This window comes from Dendrobates tinctorius, unplaced genomic scaffold, assembly GCF_039654945.1.
Source record: "Dendrobates tinctorius isolate UK_male_01 unplaced genomic scaffold, ASM3965494v1 ptg000005l, whole genome shotgun sequence".
NCBI lineage: Eukaryota > Metazoa > Chordata > Amphibia > Anura > Dendrobatidae > Dendrobates > Dendrobates tinctorius.
In genome coordinates, this window is record NW_027361673.1 from 6,384,232 (window position 1) to 6,398,572 (window position 14,341).

Consider the following 14,341-nt stretch of genomic DNA (forward strand, 5'->3'; position numbering starts at 1 on the left):
GAAGAGTGTGGCCTTATTTTATGGGTACTGCTGTAGGACAGCACTATTTCAGTAATAAGGCCGCGTTCACACGTTCAGTATTTGGTCAGTTTTTACCTCAGTATTTTAAGCCAAAACCAGGAGCAGAACAATCAGAACAAATAGAAACCCGTCACCACTTCTGGATTTATCACCCACTCCTGGTTTTGGCTTACAAATACTGAGGTAAAAAACTGACCAAATACTGATCGTGTGCACGTAGCCATATTACTTGTGGACTTCATATTGGGTTGGCATGTATGATTTCCGTGCACCCTATCTCAGGCCGGCACTGGGCCCTGCGTGTTTCCCAGCTCCACAGCTGACTGGTGTACACGCGTGTGACAGAGGAGTGAAGAACTAGGAACAAGAAAAAGAGATGCGACTCTTTGGGACTTTTGTCCTAGCGACTTCCCGTATTGTGCTGATGTCATCGACATCATGTGATTGGGCCAGACCGGAGCCGTCGGGTAGCCCAGGAAGCTGGCGGAGTGCAGGCAGGCGCAGCAGGAAGAGCCAGGAGAGGAGTCCGTGCGCCTGATATGACTGTGCGGCTGCCGTGAGGGTCTGATCCGCTCCCCGGTAATGGCGGTGACGAGGGCTGTGGGAAGGGGCTTCCATTGATGTGCGTGTGTTGTTATTTACATGGCGCCACTGGCAGGGGGATCCCGAGCCAATCACACGGCTCAGCCTCTGTCTACGGAACTAGGACCGGGCCACGCTCGGGGAGGACTGCGGGCCTCCGATCATCAGCCACTCGTACACGGAGCGATCGCTGCAGCCACCACAGTCCTGTCAGGGACCATCTATAAAATGGGTGACACGTACTGGGAGGCCACAGCATCGATGTGACCAGAAGTCCTAATAATGCTTCCGATCCACCTTCTGTTATACATGATGATGGCAGATAAAGATTGTACGTCAGATCAATCAATCACATCTGCTGCATAGATCCATTCCTACACGAGTGTATGGTGATCATCCATGGCAGGTGCGGCTGTATGAATCGCTGCACACAATGCGGTCTGAGCGTGCATATACGTGCACCACCGCCATGTATGAGGCCGCTATTACAGCACACAACCCTGCTGTGTGCAAACACGACAACATCTCTTCCTATACGGTGGGTTCCACTTGCTGGATTTCTGCGCTGATTCCTTCCCCAAATCTGTGGAATCCAGCATTTGGTTATGTGCACAATAAAGGGTTTTTTTAATAGTTTTTTTGGATAGAAAGCAGTGTAAAATCTCCAAATCCCCCTCAAAAAACTCAAAACTTGTCAAACACTTGGTGGTTCTGCTCCCAAAGCAGCAAAAAGACTGTGTGCGCACATCCCCTTAGGCTGGGGTCCCACGAGTGTATATTCTCTCAGAGAATCGGATCAGTGATGAAAATCACACTCTGATCTGATCCGATTCTCTCCGATGAGGAGAAGATGGAGAAAGATGTCTTCATCTGATGTCATCCGAATGCAGTCTGCTGTTTCCCACGCACTCATTGACTTGCATGGCCGAGTGTGATCCGAATATCAGCTCAGGCATGAAGCTCCCCAACCTCCCTCCTGGACCGGCTCAGTCCAAGGAAAAAATTGGACACTTGCACGTTCCCATAGAACGACACTGGTCCCAGTGTGATACGATGTTTTATTGGAGCGGGCTCGGCTCGATGATACGGGCGTCTGTACCACCCTTTAGGGTATTTTTTCACGCTCAGTATTTGCTACGGATTGGACGCTGCGTACAGCCACAGCGTCCAATCCGAAGTAGCCAGATGTTACTGGGGGGATTTTATGAAATCCCAGCTCCACTATGTGTTCAAAGATGCAGGTGGCAGACCTGTGTATACGCACATGCGGCACGTCTTTCTAGACCGCAGCATGTCCATTTATCTTGTGGAGACGCTCAGTCTCTGCAAGATAAATATCACCATCCAATGTATAGGATGCAGTGATTCTGCATGGTTCAATCATCACATGCGGAATCACCGCGCGTAGAAAAGGGGGCAGCGCTTTGGATGAAGCTGCGCCAATACTGACCGTGGAAACCTACCCTTAGGTTCCCACGATCCGGAATGAACAGCACTTTGGACACAGTATTTTCCTTGCGTCCAAAATGCTGCCTTCTATTGAACGTAGGTAAATCCACATGTGTTCACTGAACCGTGCGGATTCATCTTATCCAATACATGCGGGCTTACATTTTATAGGAACAGATACATATACACACACACACTGTATACATACAGTTGTGCTCAAAAGTTTACATACCCCAGCAGAATTTTTTCTTTCTTGGCCCTTTTTCAGAGAATATGAATAACACCAAACCTTTTTCTCCACTCATGGTTGGTGGTTGGGTGAAGCCAATTATTGTCAAACTATTGTGTTTTCTCTTTTTAAATCATAATGACAACCCAAAACATCCAAATGACCCTGACCAAAAGTTCACATACCCCATTTCTTAATACCGTGTATTTCCCCCTCTAACATCAATGACAGCTTGAAGTCTTTTGTGGTAGTTGTGGATGAGGTTCTTTATTTTCTCAGATGGTAAAGCTGCCCACTCTTCTTGGCAAAAAAGCCTCCAGTTCCTGTAAATTCCTGGGCTGTCAGCATGAGCTGCGCTCTTGAGATCTCCCCAGACTGCCCATTATTGCAGCTAGGTACATTTTAGAGCATCTGCATGAAACGTCTTCATTTCGACAGAAGAGTCGCCAAGGCTTTCTTAATTTTCTTAGGCAATGCCGCTTCAGGCAAAGGCTGGCTGACATTTTCCTGCAGCTAGCGGTTTTGCGGCGTCGCGTTTTTCTCTTGTATTGTCTAAACTATAACTCGGAAGGCGCCATAGGACGGGCGTGCTATTTCTTGTAACCGTTTCACAGTTTACGAACCCTGAAGCAGTTAAAAGAGGTAACAAAGCTGTGCATGTGCACAGTAATGTCATGTTACATTAGCGCGTATTATGTTCATTTTTTGCAGATGGACTCCAGGAAGGATCCATCTGAAAAAGACATCTTGTGCACATACCTTGACTTTGAAATACTGCGGCGTCTCAGGAAAAAAGTTGTTTAGAAAAGCCGACCGGGGACTATGCACCTCGGAAGACGTGTGTGTGTTTGGAGAGGGAGGCTGTGCTAATTTTTGAAAAACGACCCAAGTATGACCACTTAATAATAGAAACTGAGTATAAAAAATAAGCGGTGTCAAAATCCGTAACTGAAAAACCCATCGTGAATATACACTGCTCTAAAAAATAAAGGCAACACTCAAATAACACATCCTAGATCTGAATGAATGAAGTATTCTCATTGAATACCTTGTTCTGTACAAGTGGAATGTAATGTCCTTAAAACAAGTCAAAATGAGGCTCAGTAGTGTGTGTGTGGCCTCCACGTGCCTGTATGACCTCCCTACAACGCCTGGGCATGCTCCTGATGTGGTTGCGGATGGTCTCCTGAGGGATCTCCTCCCAAACCTGGACTAAAGCATCTGCCAACTCCTGGAAGTCTGTGGTGCAACGTGACGTTGGTGGATGGAGTGAGACCTGATGTCCCAGATGTGCTCAATCAGATTCAGGTCTGGGGAATGGGCGGGCCAGTTCATAGCTTCAATGACTTCATCTTGCAGGAACTGCTGACACACTCCAGCCACATGAGGATTGGCATTGTCCTGCATTAGAGGAACCCAGGGCCAACCACACCAGCATATGGTCTCACAAGGGGTCTGAGGATCTCATCTCGGTACCTAATGGCAGTCAGGCTACCTCTGGCAAGCACATGGAGGACTGTGCGGCCCTCCAAAGAAAAGCCACCCCAGTCTCCAGACTCTGTCACTTCTGTCATATGTGCTCTGTGTGAGCCTCCTTTGATCCTGTGAAGAGCAGAGGGCGCCAGTGGAGAATTTGCTAATCGTGGTGTTCTGTGGCAAATGCCAAGCGTCCTGCACGGTGTTGGGCTGTGAGCACAACCCCCATCTGTGGACGTCGGGCCCTGAACCATTCTCATGGAGTCGGTTTCCAACCATTTGTGCAGACACATGCACATTTGTGGCCTGCTGGAGGTCATTTTGCAGGGCTCTGGCAGTGCTCCTCCTGTTTCTCCTTGCACAAAGGTGGAGGTAACGGTCCTGCTGCTGGGTTGTTGCCCTCCTACGGCCCCCCCTCCACGTCTCCTGGTGTACTGGCCTGTCTCCTGGTAGCGCCTCCAGTCTCTGGACACTACGCTGATAGACACAGCAAACATTCTTGCCACAGTTCGCATTGATGTGCCATCCTGGATGAGCTGCACTACCTGAGCCACTTGTGTGGGTTGTAGAGTCTGTCTCATGCTACCACGAGTGTGAAAGCACAACCAACATTCAAAAGTGACCAAAACATCAGCCAGAAAGCATTGGTACTGAGATGTGGTCTGTGGTCCCCACCTGCAGAACCACTCCTTTATTGAGGGTGCCTTGATAATTGCCAATAATTTCCACCTGTTGTCTATTCCATTTGCACAACAGTATGTGAAATTGTTTGTCAATCAGTGTTGCTTCCTAAGTGGACAGTTTGATTTCAAGAAAGTTTGATTTAGGCTGTGTGCCCACGTAGCGATTTTTAAGCGTTTTTGCCGCGATTTTCAGCGCGAAAACGTTTAAAAATCGTGTACAGAACGACCCCCTTGCATTCCACACATGCTGTGCTAATGCTGCGCTTTTTTCCGCGGCGGAATCGCATCGCGGGAAAAAATCGCAGCATGGTCATTCTTTTGTGCGGAATCGCAAAGAATTGCCGCGATTCCGCACCCATAGGAATGCACGAGAATCGCTTACTTCCCGCATGTGGCTATGCCCACCATGCGGGAAGTTAAGCGTCTCATGTGCGGTTGGTACCCACGGTGTGGAGGAGAGAAGACTGTCCTCCAGGCCCTGGGTACCATACCCCTGTAAAAAAAAGAATAAAAAATAAAAAATCGGGGTATATTTACCTTCCGGCGTCCCGCGCTGCCATCCCGGCCTCAGCGTTCCCAGCGATGCCTTGCGAGACCTGTGATGACGTAGTCTCGCGTTGCTATAGCGATCTTGCTCAGTAGCACAGATGAACCATCAGAGCACGCTAACCTACATGAGTTGATAATTTTACATAGTTATCTAATCTATTCTAGAGCTTTTGTTAAAGTAGTTTTTGAAACGTCAGAATATAATGCTCGGCATTTGCTTACAACTTGCAGGACATATTGCTTTTGTTCTTCATCTTTTGTCAGAAGGTCGTTAAAGTCGGTTACTTCCTACCTCTTTTAATTTTTCTTTCCTAACTTTTGGCTTTACAACCCTAGCGTGCTCTGATGGTTCATCTGTGCTACTGAGCAATTTATTAGCCATTAACAACTTTTCATTGTCTGTAATGGTGGGATCAAAAAACGATAATCCCACCAACTCTGCATTCAAATACCACAAATGGTTCGAAAATTTGGTCAGGGCTATTTCTGCAATGTTGTTGTCACATTCTTTATAGTCTAACAGACTATGCAAAATACCTAAATCTTAAAAAACCTCAATTTGGATTTTTTCAAACTTTGAGCGACGAGCGGCACGGGTTAACGTCGTTTGATCGAGCTCAAATTTTGGCTATCTCAATATCTGGAAAGGGGAATCGTTTTGTGGGGTCCAGACGGACAAAATTCCGACATCGATTTTTTGTGGTCACCCTAGTGACCAACCTGTCAATCACTTTCCAAGCGATGCTTCAAATCGCTTGGAAAGTGCTTGAATATCGCACGCGAAAATCGCGGTGAAATCGCGCGGAAAAAAACGCGCGATTTCTGGGAAGGAGTCCGGTTTTTAGTGTCCGGAATAAAACGCTACATGGGCACATAGCCTTACTTGGAGTTATATCCTGTTGTTTAAGTGTTCCCTTTATTTTTTTGAGCAGTGTATTTTTAAAGAGAAGTAGGACGTTTCCAAATGTGAGTATAAGATGTAGGCAGAGCCTTCCACGTCCCTCAGTGGTACCTGTACATATCGGTTCCTGCATATTTACATGGGGATTATCGTGGGAGACGCCTTTTTTGTTTGCTTTTGTCATATTCTGTCATCACCATTAAATATATATACAGTATATATAGTCCTTCAGTATAATGCTCACTGTTTCTTATGTTTTTCCATATCCTAAAGCAGTAGGTTAAGTGAGTACCAGTGTCTATAGGATCAGCATAGATTTCTCTTTTCTGAAACCGGTTTTATTAGGGCTGTGTCCTTGGAAGAATGGAAAGATAATCTAGAATAAAGTACTAAGGCATTTTATACCAGCACATGTATTGTACTCATATTAATGCACATGAAATCCATTGCCTAAAATACCAGAATTGCTGCTGATTTTGCATCCAAATTTTTGGGTTGAAAATCTGTAGCGTTTTAATGTAGCGACAAAGTGGATGAGGATTTAAAAGAGTTTTCTGGTAGGTAGAAAGTATCAGCAGTTAATCGCAAGTATGGTTCACGTGCTTCAGTCATTCCCAATGGGACTGCCGGAGAAAGCGGAGTATGAGAATGAATTGAGTGACGATTGCGCCTATAAATTACTGCCCCATTTTTTAGCTGGGGTAAAAATGCTCCATTCTGGTGATCGGTGAGGGTCCCAGCGGTCCGACTACATCTGATCTAGAATTTATCACCTATGTGCCTACCGGAATAACCCTAAAGAGCGCTCGTACACATGCTGCGGTTATTGAGGGGTCAGATCTTGCGCCAGTTTTCCAGCAACCATCAGCCGCATCCTATGACGTTTCAGCCCGTGTGGCAGCTTCAGTCAATCTGTAATAAACTACAAAGCAATCAGTGCTTATGATCGTGGTCATGCAAGACCCCATTCACACCTTGCAGAGAAGACTGCAACATCCTGCAGATTTTGGCGCAGCTTTGCAGTCATATTTGCGGAGTTGACATTTTTGTTGCAATTCCGATTTTCAGCATTGGTAGCAATAACTGCTCCGTGCAAACGCAGAATGTTGCAGATGATAAAGGTCCGCACATAAGATATAGCGCGGGTCAGTTACGGCACGTCATGGTCGCTTTCCGCCATTTTTGCTATCTGGGCATTTGCAGACAGGATTGTTGGAAGTAATGTGGTAGTTGTGTATTTGTGGAATCATGAATGTTATGGCAGTCATTGAACTGGTGATTGTAACTTGTAAATGTGCAGTAGGGCTGACCTCTGCAGACATGGTCTCCAAAAGCTAAGCCGCTGGTACAACGGCCATGCATCTTCTTAGATCTTTAATATATCGTGAATATTCGATATGTCATTTTTAATATTTTTTTTTTCTACAGACTATGATATTGATGGCGTATTCTTAGGATCGGCCATTAATATCAGATCAGTTTGGATCTGACTCTCTGCACACATAAGCACAGTGCCGTATGTCCGGTAGAGGTTGTGTCTGGTTTTACCGCTCAATCCCCTTCACTGGAGCTGCAGTTAGATGAAGCACCAGGCACTGCCTCTACCAGGTGTATGGGAAACCATGAAGGGTCCACTCGCCTTATCCATGGTGGTACAAGAAGATAGACTCAGGTGGAACTCGTGTGACATCAATGGCCCCTCGCGAGAGAGGAAGTTGGATGGCAATTGCAGGAATTCCATCTTAGAATGGTCATATGTCGCTCACAACTCGTTCTTTTATTAGGTTGGTCCCCAAATTTTCTATACTCAGGCCGCCATGAATGTCAGACATGTGGGGATGATAGTAATGCATTAGTTTTACCTCCGCTTGCACAGGGCCGTTTCTGTGCATTGAGACCCTTTTGAGAGAGCAGTTTGGATTATTTGTTATTTACATTTCTAATTACTAAAAAAACTAATTTGTCTGGCTAACGAAACACTTGGATCTCCCGTTTTTATTCATTAGATACCAGTCAGGGGCATGGGCCCGAGAATCACACCTTGGATTTTGGCCTTTTAAGACCCTTTCTATTTCTTAGGCTCTATTCAGTCTGTGTTCTGCCCATGTGCGCACTGACCAATATTAGCCTACGTGCCAGTGCCGCCGAGCGACAGCGTGCACTAATCCGGGGCTTTTTATGGATATGATATAGACGAGGATTTGGCGCAGTTGTGTCTGCAATTCGTAGACGTAAATGACTTGATTTTAATAACTGCGTAGAGGGGTATTCCCATCTCCCAGATCCTATCCCAATATGTAGTAAGTGTAGGAGTGATAATAATAAAATTAGCAAATACCTCCAATTAGAAATGTAGTATAAGTCCTCTGATTCGCTATGTCTCTTTCCTCATGTGCAGCCATTGCAGTAATTTGAGTATCCATGGTTACGACCACTCATAGTGACAGCTAGTTGATAGAGGTCGTAACCATGGATACCTAAGTTTCTGCAATGCCCTGCACATGAAGTAAGCAACATAGCGAATCAGAAGTACTATTCTACATTTCTAATTGGAGGTTTTTGCTAATATTTATTATTATTACATCTAGTACATATTGGAGATGGGAATACCTCTTTAAGGAGTTAGCATTGCAGGTAAGTGTCAATCATCCCTTTAGGCTCTGCTGGATGATTACCCTCGCAGTCAGTGGGCGGTGGCCCATAACATTAGATATTTGTCCGCCCTCTTATTGACTCATCAGTTAGACAATCTGTTAACGCCACATTTAAGTCTCCAATCCCACAAAACCTCTCCATTGTGGACCTCCCGTAGCAGAGATGCCATAGTTGTATTGTTGTATGGCTGTCATTGCCATGAAAGAGCTGCATATTTCACTTTGTGAAAAACAAGACTTCCCCATTACTCAGGAGATGGCAGGGGCTACTGATACAGTCCGATGTTGACAGGAGGAGCTATCTAGATAGGAGATGGCGGCTGCTACTGATAAGATTCTATCTCGGTAATGGGAAAGTGTCTTCACTGAATACAGATTTGACCTCAAAATTGCCTCTTCAGAGAGGAAGAGGACTTGAACTCTATAGCGCCACCTGTTAGAAGCTGCAGTCCTACAAGTCACTACTGACTTTAACCAGTCTTGCAATATGACTTGGCCAAAGCCAAATCAAATTCTCAATTTGCAAACACTGTGTTCCTGGGTGTTGCCCCTCGTCAGTGCAAAGTATGAGAACTGATTGGGCTAGGTGAGAGGCTCTGGACTGAGGTCTAATGGGTAACGTTTCTCCTTGTGGAGAGTGGCATACCAGCCCTGGCTTGCCAATTGAAGGAGGCTTATTCTCTGTGCAGGTTGCAATAGAGTTTGCCTTCTCTGAGAGGCAATTTCCCAGAGGAGCATTGAATGGCGAATAAGCCTCCTTACATTGGCATGACCGTGCTGTTAAGCCTCCTTATATTGGCATGACCATGCTGTTAAGCCTCCTTACATTGGCATGACCGATCCGGTATGTCACTCTCCACAAGGAGAAATGTTACCCCTGAGACCTCACCTCATAATTGAGAATTTTGATCTTGACTGCTCAATTTTGGCAGATAAAAAACCAGATTTCTCTGACCCGATTTATTACAAAGTTGCTTTAATTTCATGTGTACTATTGATTTCTGAAATAAAAATTAAAATGATGGTTATTCTTTAACCTTTTTAAATAAGAGCATATCATGAAATCTAAGAAGTACAAAGCTTCTATACATTACAAGAACAGTGATTGTAAATCCAACTTACAATGGGTCAGTTGGATCACACATTACCCTTTTCTGAGTGAAAGCTATCGAAATGCAAGGAAATGGACCCAATAATATCTGAGCAGGGCCTTTTAGCCACTAAGGCCGGGTCACCACGATCCGGATGTAGCAGCGCATTGGGACGTAGCGCATGTTCCCTGCCGTCTACTGAACGCAGGTGAATCCGCATGTGTTCACTGAACCGTGCGTATTTACCGCGTCCAGTACATTCTTTTCATATAATTGATGTCTCTGCAAGAGAAATTGACATGCCACTGTCTTGATAGGCGTCTGTGAACACATAGTCGTGATGGGATTTCTTGAAATCCCATCCACTATGCTGTCACAGCTGGCTGCTGCGGGTTTGACGCTGCTTAAATACGCAGCGTCAAACCTGCATCAGTTCCTGATTGTGAGCACATACCCTTATGCAGTTTTGTTTTTTTGCTGCATATTCTGTAAACTGCCTGTGAAGGGGAAATCTGCATTGTGTTCACATGAGCACAAATATTTTCGTGGCTGATTTTTTTGTACAGTTTAAAGGGGATTCCCCAAGTTTGGAAGATATTCCCTATCAATTTGATAATTTCCCAATTTCAGTGGATTTGGGGGTGTGAGAAAGTCAGTGGTAAAATACTGGAGTGTCATTCAGGATGTTGGCCTTCATGATACGAACATGGAAAATGTTCCAGCATACTAAGTGCTGAGTGGGGTTAATCTGCCATATTATGGGCTGGGTTCTTGTGAACATCTGAAGAGTGAGTGGGAGGCTTTTCACCATATCGCCACCCCATGGTCTTGCCCAGAAGCTAAATGTGGAGCCTTTGGACGCATTTAGTGTTCAGTGTCTCTGGAGTTGAGATCTCCAGAACTGTGCTTGTGTTAGAGAGCTGAACCTTGTTTTTTTTTCCCCCTGAGGGCGAATCCCTTAGCCACACATATTGTACTGTATGCTATTTTGTTTTCACCGTTATGCCATATTTGTTTACCTAGTTTTGCACTGGTTTATGCAGTACATTTTTTATCCCCTTAGTGACACAGCCAATTTTTACAATTCTGACCACTGTCACTTTGAGGTTGTGACTCTGGAACGCTTCAACGGATCCCGCTGATTCTGAGAGAGGTTTATTGTGACATATTGCACTCATGTTAGTGGTAAAATTTCTTCGATATGACTTGCGTTTATTTATGGAAAAAAAATGGAAGTTTGGCAAAAATGTTTAAAATTTAGCAATTTTCAAACTTTTAATTTTTGTGCCCTTAAATCAGAGAGACATAGCACACAAAATAGTTAAAGGGGTTGTCCGGGCTTTTCACATAATCTCAGTGCATATCGGGGCTGCAGAATGCTGACAATAAGTAATTTACCCTCTGTGGCCAGTTTTCAGCGTTTGCTAGATATCATCTCTTGCTTGTAAGAAAAACGTCCAGGGGGGGGTGTTCTGGCATTGAAATGAGAACTGGTCGTTTCCTCGTCACTAGTTTCACTTTCCATAGATCACTGTTCAGCGTGTGTCTGGGGGAGGAGCAGCTGGGTGGTCCTGCTCTCTGCACTGAGGCTGCTAGAGGGGGAGGATTTGTTACTGAGTGAGGAGGGATAGGCTTGTTCATGTGGTCGGGGAGGGCCTGTTGCTATGGAGGGTGGGGTTGTTGCTATAGAGGGCATGTTTTTAGTAGAGTAGGAGGAAACGACCAGTTCTTATTTCAATGCCAGAACACACCCCCCCTGGACGTTTTTCTTACAAGCAAGAGCCGATATCTAGCAAACCCTGCAAACTGGCCACAGAAGGTAAACTACTTATTGTCAGCATTCTGCAGCCCAGATATGCACTGAGATTATGTGAAAAGCCCGGACAACCCCTTTAACATTTCCTACATGTCTACTTACATCAGCACAATTTTGGAAACAGAATTTTTTTTTTTTTGTTATGACAGTATAAACGTTAAAGGTTGACCAGCGATTTCTCATTTTTCCAACAAAATTTACAAAACCATGTTTTTTAGGGACCACCTCACATTTGAAGTGAGTTTGGGGGTCAATATGACAGAAAATACCCAAAAGTGACACCATTCTAAAAACTGCACCCCTGAAGGCGTTCAATACAACATTCAAGAAGTTCATTAACCCTTCAGGTGCTTCATAAGAACTAAAGCAATGTGGAAGGAAAAAATGAACATTTTCCTTTTTTTCACAAAAACTTTACTTTAGACCCAAACTTTTTTATGTTTAGGAGGGTAACAAGAGAAAATGGCCGACCACAAAATTTGTTGTGCAATTTCTCCTGAGTACACCGATACCCCGTATGTGTGGGAAAGCCACTGTTTGGGCGCATGGCAGGGCTCATAAGGGAGGGAGCACCGTTTGACTTTTTGAATGCAAAATTAGCTGGAATCAATGGTGGGCGCTATGTTGCGTTTGGAGACCCCCTGATGTACCTAAACAGTGGAAACCCCCCAATTCTAACTCCAGCCCTAACCCCAACACAACTCTAACCCTAATGGAAAAATATATATATATTTTTAATTAATTATTTTTACCTAAATAAGTGGGCGATAAAGGGGGGGTTTGATTTACTATTTTTTTTTTTGATCATTGTGATAGGGTCTATCACAGTGATCAAAATGAACCAATAGGAAAAATCTCCTATTGTTGCCGGGTGCAGGCTGGCAGATCTCGGCAGCCTCACTGTGCGTGTGCCCGCTATATTTTCTTCCCGAAAGAAGGCGCTTGGGGGACCCCATTGCTCTCGCCTCTGGTATGGTAGATAGAAATAAATGGGAAACTGGACTTTTTTTTTGTGGTCGCTGTTATTAACAGAATACAGGATGGTAAAAACCAACCTGAATCATGATCTTTGAGGTCTCAGCTTACAATGGTAGCGGAGACCCTGGAGATTTTCCAACGCTGGGGGCGCGCTATCACCCTATTTCTCAGCGCCGTTAAAAAGCGGCGCTGAGGAATAATTACCCTTAAATGCCGCCGTTAAAAGGCGTATCGGTGGTCATTAAAGGGTTAATAAACCAGTTGAAAACTTAAACGAATAGTGTTCCTGTGACTCCCTCTTTGAGCAGCTGAGTGAGGGTACCGTTACACCTAGCGATGCACCAGCGATCCCGACTAGCGATATGACGCGGTCAGGATCGCTGGTGCATCGCTAGGTGGTCGCTAGTGAGCTGCCACACAGGTAGATCTCACCAGCGACATCGCTGGGGACGGGGATCGCTACTTACCTGTCAGACGCGGCAATCCTGCGTCCTCCCGCCCGGCTCCACGCCTCGCTCGTCGGCGCCACAGGAAGCCCAGCAGGAAGTGACCGACGAGGAATGGTCCAGGAGCTTCTCGCGCGATCAGCGATAACCAGCGGGGGAGACGGTCGGAGGTAAGTATCACATGCAGCGATATCGCTAGCAATATCGCTGCAACGTCACAAAATCGGTGACTTTACAGCGATATTGCTAGCGATATCGCAGTGTGTAACGGGGGCTTCAGCCAATCGACCACAGGGGGCCCAGATCCATTTTGCTTTTTGACCCAGACCTATGCCTTTATAAAAGATCTTTGTTTTTTACCCTAAGCAGAGTAACCGAGTTGCTCGTTTGGGTTGCATATATGTACTTCTTATGGTCTATTCATACTTTGTGCTTAACTCCACTTTCTGCCTGAAGGTTATATTACTCTTGACAAGGAGAGGTGTGTCTACGGAGTGTAGAATTTCTGTAAGTAATGACATCACCTGTCACTTGCCAAGTACAAACAGGTCACACTGGAATGTGAAAGTGTAGCGAGCCTCTAGGAGAAGTCTACCTGCGTCACTGTACAAGTCTGTATTATATACTAATTGGCCATAACTTTAAAGAGTAACTAAACTTTCTTTATCCGCCATGCATTGCAAAGTTACTATTTGTTTGTAATTTTCTTTTTGCTTCCTTCTCTCCCTGACATCATGCTAGAGTTCTTTTTTTTTTTTTTTTTTTTTTTAATGCCCAGTTCTTTCTACTTTTTAAGCTGTTGAAAAACTGCTGCTTAGCAAAGATTTGTACTCGAATCAAACAGTCTGAGTACAGGACTTTGCCTATCAGAGCCTCGCTGCCCCCCACCCAGGGCTGTGGAGTCGGTAAGCCGAGCCTGTGACTCCAACTCCGACTCCTCAATTTCCATAACTCCGACTCCACAGCGCTGCCCCCACCTCCCTTGTTCAGATGAACGCCTGAATATTTCAAGGATCTTTATATGTGCAGAAGTCTAATTCACACTTCTAAAGGTGCTAGTTCTCATTGCCAGTACCTCTCTGAAGTTGAAAGACAAACTTTTCTGCTTTGGGCCTGATCTACAAATGCCAGTCATTGATGTTTGGTTCTTACCATTCATTTGTAGTTTCCCATTAGTCTGGAGTATTTTTTCCACCAGCTGGCACAGATCCCTGATGTGAGCAGGTACTCGTTTCCCTGAAGAACAGATTTTCATCAGAAAAGATTTTTAGAAAATATTTTTTTCCCTTTTGTAGTCTTGACCCTCTACTGTAGTTTACAAAAAAAAAAAAAGTTACGTCTACTCTGAAAAGTTTTAATCATCATGGTTGGCACACAATGAATTTGACGGCCGTGTGGCCGCTAACTACAATATATCATACGACTCACTGAATTTCTAAAACCTGATGACTGGTAGCACAACACAC

General features: G+C 44.9%; 1 protein-coding gene across 1 annotated transcript in view; it reads left to right on the top strand.

Moving 5' to 3' along the window:
* The first annotated feature begins 424 nt into the window (after positions 1-424).
* The window catches only part of RAB5A (RAB5A, member RAS oncogene family), a 56,654-nt gene continuing 42,737 nt past the window's right edge, over positions 425-14,341 (top strand). Inside the window, exon 1 of the mRNA XM_073568143.1 lies at positions 425-600. The gene's annotated coding sequence lies outside the window, so the exon portion shown is untranslated. The remainder of the gene's footprint in view (positions 601-14,341) is intronic.